This window comes from Acinonyx jubatus, chromosome E3 (genome assembly GCF_027475565.1).
Source record: "Acinonyx jubatus isolate Ajub_Pintada_27869175 chromosome E3, VMU_Ajub_asm_v1.0, whole genome shotgun sequence".
NCBI lineage: Eukaryota > Metazoa > Chordata > Mammalia > Carnivora > Felidae > Acinonyx > Acinonyx jubatus.
In genome coordinates, this window is record NC_069398.1 from 20,387,549 (window position 1) to 20,399,874 (window position 12,326).

At 40.1% G+C, this 12,326-nt stretch overlaps 1 protein-coding gene across 2 annotated transcripts in view; it reads right to left on the reverse strand.

The window, feature by feature from the left end:
- PSPH (phosphoserine phosphatase) overlaps positions 1 to 12,326 on the reverse strand; it is a 52,159-nt gene that overhangs the window by 39,296 nt on the left and 537 nt on the right. The window contains exon 1 of one of the 2 annotated variants that reach the window (XM_053213684.1): positions 12,035 to 12,238. The exons of the other annotated variant lie outside the window; for it this stretch is intronic. The gene's annotated coding sequence lies outside the window, so the exon portion shown is untranslated. Of the gene's footprint in view, positions 1 to 12,034; positions 12,239 to 12,326 lie in introns of those variants that run through there. 2 annotated transcript variants of the gene reach the window in all.

Genomic DNA, 12,326 nt, shown 5'->3' on the forward strand with positions numbered 1-12,326 from the left:
AGCAAACCGAATGCAACAATAAAAAGAATTACATCCCACAACCAAATGGGATTTATCCAAGATATACAAGACTAGTTCAACATTTGAAAATCAATTAGTGTAATCATTACATCAACTGGTTAAAGAATAAAAATCACATGATGATATCAATAGATGCAGAAAAAGCATTTGACAAAATGCAACAATACTCATTCATGATAAAAATTCTTGTAAACTAGGAATAGGAGAGAACTTCCAAAGCTTGATAAAGAATATCTACAAACAAACAAACAAACTATAGCTAACACCATACTTCACAGTGTGAGAAACTAGCTTTCCCATTAAGATCAAGAACAAGGCAAGGATGTTACTACTCACCACTCCTTTTCAACATTGTACTAGAAGTCCTAACTAATGCAATAAAATAAGAAAAGGATATAAAAGGTATACTGATTAGAAAGGAAGAAATAAAATTGTCTTTGTTTAGACATGTTTATCTAATAGAAAATCTGACAAAAATTGACAACCAAAAAACTCAAACCAATAAGTAGTTATAGCAAGGTTGCTGGATACAAGGTTAATATATAAAAGTCACTTCTTGCCTATATACTAGGCATGAACAAATAGAACTTGAAATTTTATTATTTTTATTATTTTTAATGCGAATATTTATTTTTATTTTTATTTTTATTTTTATTTTTATTTTTATTTTTTGAGAGAGAGACGAACAGATAGAATCCTAAGCAGTCTCCATGCTGTGGAGCCCAATGTGGTCATTGATTGCATGACCCTGAGATCATGACCTGAGCTGAAATCAAGAGTTGGACACTAAACCTATGGAGCCACCCAGAGGCCCCTAGAATTCGAAATTTTAAAAAATACCATTTACATTAGCACTCCCCCAAAATGAAATGTTTAGGTATTAATCTAACAAAATATGTACAAGACCTATATGAGAAGAACTACAAAACTCTGATAAAGAAGTACTAAATAAATAGATAAATATTCCATGTTCACATATATGAAGTCTCACTATTGTCAACATGTCAGCCCCTCCCAATTTATCTATAGATTCAGTCAAAATCCCACCATGTTATTTTGTGGGTACAGACTAAATGATTCTAAAGTTTATACGAAGAAGCAAAAGACCAGAATAGCCAACACAATATTGAAGGAAAAGAACAAAGTAGTAAGAATACTTTAAGACTTACTATAAAGCTGAAGGGCGCCTGGGTGGCTCAATTGGTTGAGCACCCGACTTCAGCTTTGGTTCGTTCAGGTCATGATCTTGTGGTTTGTGAGTTCAAGCCCCTCATCCGGCTCACTTGCTTTCAGCGCAGAGCCCGCTTCAGATCCCGTCCCCCTCTCTCTCTGCTCCTCCCCTCAAAAATGAATAAAAATTAAAAAAAAAAAAAAGAATGGCTTGGAAACTCGGATGTGTTAATCTCAGAAAGTAGATAAAGAGCTCACCTGAAATGCAGGCACTATGTTCCTTGTGTGCGATGACTAGTGATGATGCCAGGGAACACAAGTCTGACAGCAGAAGCCCTACGGGGTCAGTTTAGAAGAGAGAAGCAAAGGAAGAGGAGCTACTCAAAAAGCACAAAGAAGTGCCATATTGAATGAGGCAGTCTAACTGTGGCAGCTGAAAATGTTGGCATTGTGCAGCCTGGAAACCCACCGTGGCCCCTCTTGCCCTTCCTCCACAGGAGATCCTTGAAAATGATGGGTCCTAGAAAATACAACTCATTTAAAAATGGATTAAAAAGTAAAAGAAAGAGGGGCGCCTGGGTGGCTCAGTTGGTTGGGCGTCCGACTTCGGCCCAGGTCGTGATCTCACGTCCGTGAGTTCGAGCCCCGCGTCGTGCTCTGTGCTGACAGCTCAGAGCCTGGAGCCTGTTTCGGATTCTGTGTCTCCCTCTCTCTCTGACTCTCCCGCATTCATGCTCTGTCTCTCTCTGTCTCAAAAATAAATAAACGTTAAAAAAAATTTTTTAAAAAAAGTAAAAAAGAAGAACAAAGTGACAAATACCTTTGTTATGAGTTGAAATTGTGTACCCCCCAAATTCATATGTTTAAGTTCTAACCTCTAGTACCTCAGAATGTGACAACAGAGTTAAGGCTTTCCAAGAGGTGGTTAAGTTAAAATGAGGTCTTCAGGTTGCACTCTAATCCAAGCCAACTGGGCTCCTGATACAAAAAGGAAAATCGGATGCATGGAGAGACACCAGAAATGTGAGTGCACACAGAACAAAGACTATGTGAGGACACTGCAAGAAAGCAGCCATCTGCAAGCCAAAAAGAGGCCTCAGAAGAAACCAAACCTGCTGAAACCTTTGTCTTGGACTCCCAGCTTGCAGAACAGTGAGAAAATAAATTTCTATTGTTTAAGCCATCCAGTCTGTGGTATTCTGCTATACAAACTATTACAACCTTCCATATGAAATTACTGTTAAAATGGTAGAAAAGGTCAGCAAATCTTACCCATAAATACACACACCAGAAAACTGTTAGTCACAGAAAAGATGAAAATCAAGAATGACTATACATTCTGTCTTGATATTAAAAACACAACGAGGGGTGCCTTGGTGGCTCAGTCGGTTAAGCATCTGACTTCAGCTCAGGTCACGATCTCATGGTTGTTGAGTTCGAGTCCCACATCTGGTCAGCTCAAGCCCTGCTTTGGGTGAGCCCCGCTTCTTTCTCTCTCTTTCTCTCTCTCTCTCTCTCTCTCTCTCTCTCTCTCTCTCTCCCTCTCCCCTCTCCCCTGCTCACGCTCTCTCTAAAAAAAAGTAAATGAAAAAATAATAAAATAATGAAAGAGTTAAAGAGAAAATGATTGCTATAGAAGATAGGCAAGGGAGACCCAACACATGGACAGCTGAACTTCCCAAAGATAACCAAAACATTATAACAAAATAAATATTTAAAGATATATAAATAAAAGCTACTGGATTTAAAAATAAATTTCATTTAAATGAAAAGGGAACCCACTGAATGGGAAAAGATACTGTAAATCATACATCCCATAAGAGGTTAATATCCAAAATATATAAAGAACTTACAAAACCTTATGTCAAAAAAATCTGATTAAAAAATGAGCAGAGGGACACCTGGATGGCTCAGTCGGTTGGGCTGCCGACTTCGGCTCGGGTCATGATATCGCGGCCTGTGAGTTCGAGCCCCACGTCCGGCTCTGAGCTGACAGCTAGATGGCACTGTAACTGAGTCTGAAAGGCCATTCTGCCATTCTACCAAGCTAGCTACTCAGGATGGTGGGGAACATTGTAAGACCAGTGAATTTCATGAGCATGGGGCCACTGCTACACTTCATCTGCTGTAAAGTGAGTTCCTTCACCAGAAGCAATGCTGTGTGGGATACCATGATGGTGGATAAGGCATTCTGATGGTAGTTTTGGCAGAAGCATTGTGTGCAGGGAAGGCAATTCCATGTCCAGAGTAAGTGTCAATTCAATAAAAACAAAATGTTGCTCCTTCCATGACAGAAGTGGTCCTATGTAATCAACTTGCCATAGGTAGCTAGCTCATCACCCTGAGGAATAGTGTCATATCAGAGACTCAGTGTTGGTCTCTGCTGCTGGCAGACTGGGCACTTGACAGTGGCTGTAGCCAGGTCAGCCTTCGTGAATACAAGTCCACACTGTTGATCCCATCATAACCTCCATCCCTAATACCACGGCCACTTTGAAAATAAACTCATTGGGGTGCACTTTGGTGACTCAGTTGGTTAAGCATTGACTTTGGCTCAGGTCATTATCTCATGGTTCATGGGTTCAAGCCCCACATCAGGCTCTCAGCTGTCACTGCAGAGCCTGCTTCAGATCCTCTGTCTTCCTCTCTCTCTGCTCCACCCCTCCTTGTGCTTTCTCTCTCAAAAATAATAAATAATATTAAAAAATAAAATAAACTCACTGGGCAATAACAGGGGTGGCTAAAGAAAGAGGCCAATTTGCTAACCACTTATTAAAATTCTCTTCTGCTGAGGTCACCTTTCGGTGAGTACTTATAAGGGACACAAATATCTTCACATTTTTCACCCAGAGAGGTCAAGCTATGTATCTCTTTCCCAGACTTCCTTGTCACCAATTTTCTAATCATGTTCCTTCCAAGTCCCTGACTGTCCAGCCAAACTATCAGCCACAGCCCATGAGTCGGTATATAATCATTCATCATGCCTATTTCTTCTTCCAAGCAAAATGAACAACCAGATGTGAAGTTCTGCCCATGGAGAGGATCTCCCTTTATCACTGCCCTTGGGGAATGTCCCAGAAAGGGGCTGTAATACACAGCTGCCCACTTTTGGGTAATGCCTGCATATCCTGCAGAACCATTTGTAAACCAGGCCCAAGTTTTCTCTTCCTCTGTCAACTGATCACAAGGAACTTCCTCTGAGGCCACAGGTGCAGGCTGAGAGAGAGAAGGTAGAATAGTAGGAGTTGGGACCATGCATATTTGGGCTGCTTCTTCATGTAACTTATTTGTGCTTTCAGGGCCTCCTGGGATATTAACCTAGTTATAGTTCTAGAAGCAAAGAGGGGTGGTAGGAGTGGGTCCTGAAGACAATCAGCAGTGTCTTTCAAGACAACTGCCTTGGGGGAAACTATTACAGTTTCCTAGTGCAATGCAGGGTGTATCTCCTCAGACAGGGGTGGACAAGCTGCTTCTACTGGCAAAGAAAGTGCAACAGGATTTACAGGCTCAATGTCCCCATCTTCATCAGAGTATTCTCATACATCCCATTCCAAATATCAGGATCCCATTCCTTCCTCATCAATGCCCTCTTTTCAATTTGCATTGTAATTCAGCTACTCACATGATGAGATTTTGGGTTTGGTTTTCAGTAATCTCAGCTCTGCAGCTACCAGAGTTAAGTATCTTTTCAGGACAGACACAGAAGATTTCAATCGTTTATACAGTGCTTGAGCTGGGAATTTGAATCCCTGAACTCATTCTTTTTCCCCCCACTTTATTCAGTGACATTAGGAGCAACAACCAATCTCATTATACTCATTAGTTTGACAAAAATGTTTGAAGGTGTCACATACATGGTAATCCAGTTCCTTGACTCTTGTAAGTGTTTAAGAATATCCAGTGGTCATTTTGCATATTTCTATTTTCGTATCATGTCACAGACTATATCATTACTTTTACTCTCTTTACTACTGGAAACAGAATCATTAGTGTCTTTAAATCTAATCATATCAGAGAGCCGCCAAGTCTAGAAAACCCAGAACCAATTTAGAGAATTCATCCTTAAGATTCTGCTCCTTTAGAACCACTCTCAGTATCAAAATCTGTATTAATCAGGATTCTCCAAACAGAACGAACAAGGTGTGTATCTCGATGTATATATAGATATAGCCTCCCAGGGTGTCTACTGTTAAAGTGAGGGCACTATGTACTGTTGAGAGAGACAGAAATTTACTTTAAGGAAGTAGCTCTCATGACTGTGGAGGCTTGATAAGTCCAAAACATGCAGCAAAGACTGGCAGACTGGAGACCCAAGGAAGAGTTGCGGTTTGCATCCAAAGGCAATCTACTGGCAGAATTTCTTCCTGCTATAGTTTATTAAGGCCTTCAACTGATTGAATGAGGCACACCCCTATTATGTAAAATCATCTGCTTTACTCAAAGTCCACCAATTTAAATTGTTAACCTCACCCAAAAAACACTATCACAGAAATTTTCAGAATAACATTTGACCAAGTATCTGGGCACCAACGTGGCCCAGCCAAGGTGACACATAAAATTTATCATCACAAATGGTTATCTCTGAGCAGTAAGTTTATGAATTTATTTAAAACGGTTTTTGCTACTTTTTCTGTAATTGTTATGTATTATCTTTGTAATAAGAAAAAGTAGGGGCGCCTGGGTGGCGCAGTCGGTTAAGCATCCGACTTTAGCCAGGTCACGATATCGCGGTCCGTGAGTTCGAGCCCCGCGTCAGGCTCTGAGCTGATGGCTCAGAGCCTGGAGCCTGTTTCCAATTCTGTGTCTCCCTCTCTCTCTGCCCCTCCCCCGTTCATGCTCTGTCTCTCTCTGTCCCAAAAATAAATAAACGTTGAAAAAAAATTAAAAAAAAAAAAGAAAAAGTAAATATATTTTTAAATATTTTTTAAAAGATTTGCTTTTGGAAGTCTTCCCTAGTAGCATGACACTGAGAATATACCATTATAGCTGTTCAGTATATCATGTATATTGTGTATACTGTTGTATGTTTGTCTCTCTAATAGACTAGGAAGGCTCTAAAGGAAAGAGTCTTCTCTTATCATGTGCATATGTTTAACCCAAGCATAGTACTCTGCCACAAAGTACACACTCAAAGAATGAATGGCCAATAACAGAAAAAATATTACCCCAAATCAATATACTATTATTCCACATACTCATCCTAAACCTGTCCCACTTCTGGGAATTCTTTGACCTCTTCAGACTCCTAAATTAGAAATCACATGTTTCAAAATTCTTTCAATTGTATGTCAAAAATGCCTGTAGCCACTGGCCTTTTGCGATCTGTATGTCCACTGCTTTAATTTGACTATCCCACTTATAAAATAGGTCTTATTTAAAAAGTAATACATGCTTATTTTTTACTGTTTTTTCTTTTGCAGTACTGAACATGTTGATTTTTTTAAAGCAAAGGTCAAACAATATTTTTAAAACTAGATAATTCTGTACTTCCTTTGGAAAGAAAAACAAACATGCAATATAGCCAGAAAACTTCTGAAAAAAAGATTGATGAAGAGGATCTAGCCCTACCGAATTTTGAAACATAAAACTACAACAAATCAAACAATACGGTGTTGCTACTTACAAAGACATAGCTATGGAATATAGACCAAAGTAGATCCAGATACATCTGAGAATGTAGCACATACGTCTGAGAACTGTACTACATATTAATAGTAGAAAATGAATTATTCCGGAAAAAAATTAAATTGGATTCTGTGTAATCTTTTTCCAAACACCAATAACCAATTCAGTTCTCAGACACCAACTTTCTTGGTTCTCCAACACCAACTGGGTGTCCAGTAACTTAATTCAATTCTAACTCTATCCAAAATTAGCACAGACCCTGCAGTTAAGGGCTCAGTCGCAGAAGACTGCCTCCACTTCAGGTACCAGTTACAAGTCCTAGGTCTCCAAGCTGCCTGCACTTCTATTTGATTTACCTGTAAATTTATGGGTTCCACAATTCCTTCCTCAGGTTTGAACATTTTGGAGACTGACTCAGAAGTCAGGAAATCACTGCCTTTAAGTTTATGGTTTATTATAATTCAGGAAGAGGCAAATGGAAGAGATGCACAAGACAAGGTATCGGGGAAGCAGCACAGAGCTTCCACACCCTCTAGGTACACTACCCTACCACAATATCAATGTGTTCACCCACCCTGGCTATTATCTGTTGCCACCTCCACTCCCCAGAGGATGGGGACATGGGACTGAGAGTCCCCACCCTCTAATCAGTGTGTTTGGTCTTTCTAGTGACCAGCTCCCATTCTGAGGCTATCTAGGGTTCCCATCTTTACTCACATCATTCACACAGACTCAGGCTTATTCTAAAAGGGATCATTATGGATAACAAAAGATACTCGTATCACTCAAAAATGGTTTAGGAGTTCTGTGCCAGGAACCAGGGACAAAACCCAAATGTACGTTTTTAACACCACAGATTATCTTATTCCTTACCAAAATAAATTCCAAATGAAGCAAGGATTAAAATGAAATATAAAATATCGGGGCATCTGGGTGTCTCAGTCAGTTAAGTGTCCAACTTCAGCTCAGGTCATGATCTTGAGGTTCACAAATTCAAGCCCTGCATCAGACTCTGAGTGCTGAGAGCTCAGAGCCTAGAGCTTGCTTCGGATTTCTCCCTCTCTCTCTGCACCTCCCCCACTCGTACTCTGTCTCTCTCGTCTCTCTCTCAAAAAAAAAAAAAAAAAAAAAAAAATTAAAATGAAAAATAAAACCTTAAAAATAAAAAAGAAAGCATGGAGGAAATTTAAGAATAGTTTGTTTTTTTTTAAGTTTATTTATTTATTTTGAGAGGCAGAGATAGTATGAGTGGGGAAGGGGCAGAAAGAGGGAGAGAGAGAATCCCAAGCAGGCTATGAGCTGCTAGCACAGAGCCTGACTTGAGGCTTGAACCTACGAAAGCTCAAGATCATGACCTGAGCCAAAACCAAGAGCCACATGCTTAACTGACTGAGCCACCCAGGAACCCCAAGAATACTTTTTAAGAGTGTTAAGGCCTCTTTTACACAGTATAGCACAAAATCCAAATGCCCATAAAAGGGGGAAAAAAGGATATATCTGACTGCATGCAAAGAATTTTTTGAATTTTTAATAGGAAAAAAGACATAAATACAAAATACTGAACAAACAGTAGTGAGAAAAGTAAATTGCAACACAGAAAACATAAAGAGATCCTATAAATCCACAAGTAACCAAAGACAACAGTCAAAAGACATGAATAGACAGTTCACAAAGAACTACAAATGGCTCTTACATATAAGATGTATGCTCAACTCTCAATAAACAAATCTAAGATACCATTTTTCACCTATAAGATTGGCAAACATGGAAACAAAATGTTAAACATGTTGATGTATATTCTCCTGGTTCTACACACACAAACACACACACACACTTGAGGGACTTAATTAAAAAATGCTTTATATATTTTATATTTTCACGTATATAGTTCTCCTTTTGTGGATACATAAATTTGGGAAGGTTTGCAAAAATGAAAATATTCTGAATTTTTTAATATAATGTTAATATTTTGATGCATATCCTTGTTTTTGTATAGCTGCATGTGGGGAGTGGTTACAAAAATGAGAACATATAATACATGCTGTTTAAAACATGTTTTTCCCTCTTATCAAGAATACCTCTTTATGTCATTAAATGTCTTCATCACCTTCTGCATGGGCTTTTCAATACCCTTTTTCTGACTACCCTATCCTTAGTCTTCTCTTAGTTCATCCTCCATTTCACCTCCAGAGTAATCTTTACCACAAGTTCTTTGGGTTCCCACTGCTGACCCAGATGCCTTAACCAAAACATAACAGAACATGCTACTTCTCCAGATTTAGCTCTTGCAACCTTCTTCCCTCCATATTACATATCCATCTTCCATTGGGTGCGCCAGGCACTCCCACTGTTGCTCAGCCTGGAATCACTCTCCTAAATCTTCTTCAGAAATAATCTGTGTATAATCTTCCAAAATTCTATTAAAGACACCTCCTCCAAGAAACCATCCTTGGTGCTCAAAGTTAATACTTTTGTGCTCACAGCACTTCATTCATCTCTTAACTATAACATTCTACACTTTATGGTCATTTACCTGTTCACCAGTTTATCTCCCTAACCAGGCCACGTGCTTCTTGAGGATTAGGGATTTTATTTATTTCTATAGCCACTGGATGGGGACTGGGATGGGGATGAAAATGAGACTAGTGGTCCTTGAAGAGTGTTTCAGGCTGAAGGCAAGTAGAAGGTTCTAAGCACTGAAAAGTTCAGAATGATAAGAGCATGAAGTGAGTGAGAAAGAAGAGAGAGGAGAGAGGGGAGAGGGGACAGAAGAGACAGAGGGGAGAGGGGAGGGAGAGACAGAAAGAAAGAGAGAGAGGTAGGCACAAGACGTGGTTGATCCTGGAAGCAAACTAAGGCATTTAGATTTCAGTCTAAGGTCCTGGGGATAACAGGGATTATAGACAGAGCTGTGGTTTGTAGATTTACTTTTGATAGATTGCTCCATTAGCAACATGGGGAATAAAGATTACTTAGGGCACTACAGTAGTTGTACAAGAAATGATCATGGCTTAAACCTGAGTGGTGTAAATGGGGATAGAGAAGAGTGAATAGAGTGTAGAGAGGGGGATCTAGAAAATGAAAATGTTCAGGGAGTAAGTAGATGTGGGAGACTGGCAAAGGAAGGAGTCAAGGGTGAAATCTAGATTTCCGGACTTCTTTGCATATAACACAGAGTGACCTTGTTGGTCATTTAATCTCTGTGTATTTAATCATCGGTGAAACTGGTTTATGACACTGATCTACTAAACTTCAAAGGATTCATATTAGGATCAAGTGAAACACTATATGTGAAGGTGCTATGAAAACTATATAGTTTAATTACATTACATTAATGCAGAAGTGGCAATTACTTAACACCCTCCATGTCTGGCACAATACAAAGTATGTTATACGTGCAATTGCATTTAATTTTCTCTAAGATCTCACTTACCCCTACTTTATAGATTAGGAAACAGAGTCAAAAAAGCTTAGTAACTTGTCCAAGGTCACCTACTGGTAAATACTGCAAAACTAGAATTCAAACTCAAATTGTTGGACTCTAGGATTCTAATATACCACCTTGCCTCACTAGAGTTCTTTCCTTAAAATTTTATTCTTTATTGAAATCCCTCCTGTATCAAATAGCTAAACATCTGTTGACATTTCTTCCATGAAGTATTGAAATGGATCTGCTCCCACAACATGACCTCATTTGAAATTCTCCAAAGACATTCTAAAGTTCTCCTATTCTAGGAGCATCTCTGCTGTCAGCACAGAGCCCAATTCAGATCCTCTCTCTCAAAAATGAATAAACATTAAAAATAAAAAATATTAAAGTTCTCTTTTGTATCATATAATGAAAATAATTAATTTGTCTGAAAGTGTGATAACGGAGACTAGAAGAATGACACATACAAATAGATTCCCTCTACAGAGATCATGTGGATTCTTCTGTTTTGCTGAGACTTTGTCTAAGGCCTGGTATGATGTTAGTGGAGATGCCTAATTAAGATTCCAGTATTTCTTCATTGTGGATTTCTTGCATTCATAGTGACTTAAAAAATACCGCATTAAAATACTGTTGATCTCAATTACTGAGTGTTTGGTGCCCCCTTCAATTTTATCTCAGGAGACCCACTCCCTTTCCCTACCTACAAGCACGTGCCTGAAATTACACAATCTTCATCTCTGCTTATGTCTCCCCACACATCTCCAACACTAGTTAAATAAATCTGCATGCAAGTAAACACAAGTCTCCTGTGTAATGCTATTACTCAAATTTATATATATGCTTTTATGATTCTCAAATATACAAACCCACTTAAAAGCATTATATACCAGGATACTCACTGCAGCTTCAGGAGCAGAAAACTGGGAACAACCTAAATATCAACCAGTAGATGGCTAGTTGATGTTGTCAGTCTTACAAAGAATATGATTCAGCTGCTAACAACGAGGAATCCCTATACTTATTGCCATGGTACCATCACCAAGATACTTTAAGTATAATATACACCAACAGTGTGTATTATAAATTGACATTTTGTGTGGGGAAAATGCTTATATTTATATGCATATGAATTTGTAAGTTCAGAAAACCTCTCGGAAATTCAGAGTATATAATGGTAATTGTGCTTGTCTATAAAGCAAGTTGAACTAGAGGGAGGAGGGCATACTTTTCACCAGATACCCTTTGGCACCTCTGAGTTCTAACAAGTTTCGTTACTACTTATAAAAATGAAACATTACTGAATACCTAATATGGGGGGGGGTACTGGATACTAGAAAACAATGGGCAGAAATGTTTCAGGGTTGGGTGTTTTTTTTTTTTTTTTTTGTCTTAAAAAGGAGTCCTCTCAAAGAACGTACACGACTCACTACTCCATCAAGTTTAAGTTTTAAAACCTGCCTTGCGAGCCTGAGGCCTCAGCAGTCTCCGGAGCCCAAAGGGTGGACTGACATGCTTCTCGCATGGCACCAATCCTGCAGCTTGGTAAAAAGGCATCGAGCATTTTCTACCTTGCATTCTATCTCATCTTCTCTAGGCTTAAAACATTGGGCGAGGGCCCTTATCGGATTCGCTTCTGTATCGCCACAGCACCTAGAAGCCCTACAGGCACACAGTATCAAGTCAAGAAAACGCTAGTGACGGGGAGCAGAGAAGCAAGGGGAGGAAGCAGGGCAAACCGCGCGAGTGGAGGAGGGAGAAGCCCACCCTACACCGGCGGCCAGAGACCTCCAGAAAAGAGCGGCCCACACTGCAATCATGCCGGGGGGCGCGCCGCCCACAGGCCCAGCCTGGCGCAAGAGCGGCCGCGCTCCCCGCCCCGCCTCCGTCCTCAGGTCCCGGGACGGCCAAGCTGGGCCAAGACGGCGGCGAAACCGGAACGCTGCGAGCCCTTTCTGCCTGGGAACAGGGTCTTCTCGTGAGCAATGGCGCCGGGGCCCGGCCGCGAGGGGCGGAACCGCAGGCGCCGCGAGCCAATGAGCGGCGCTGGCCGACTCGCGGCCCAATGGCAGCAGCGCGG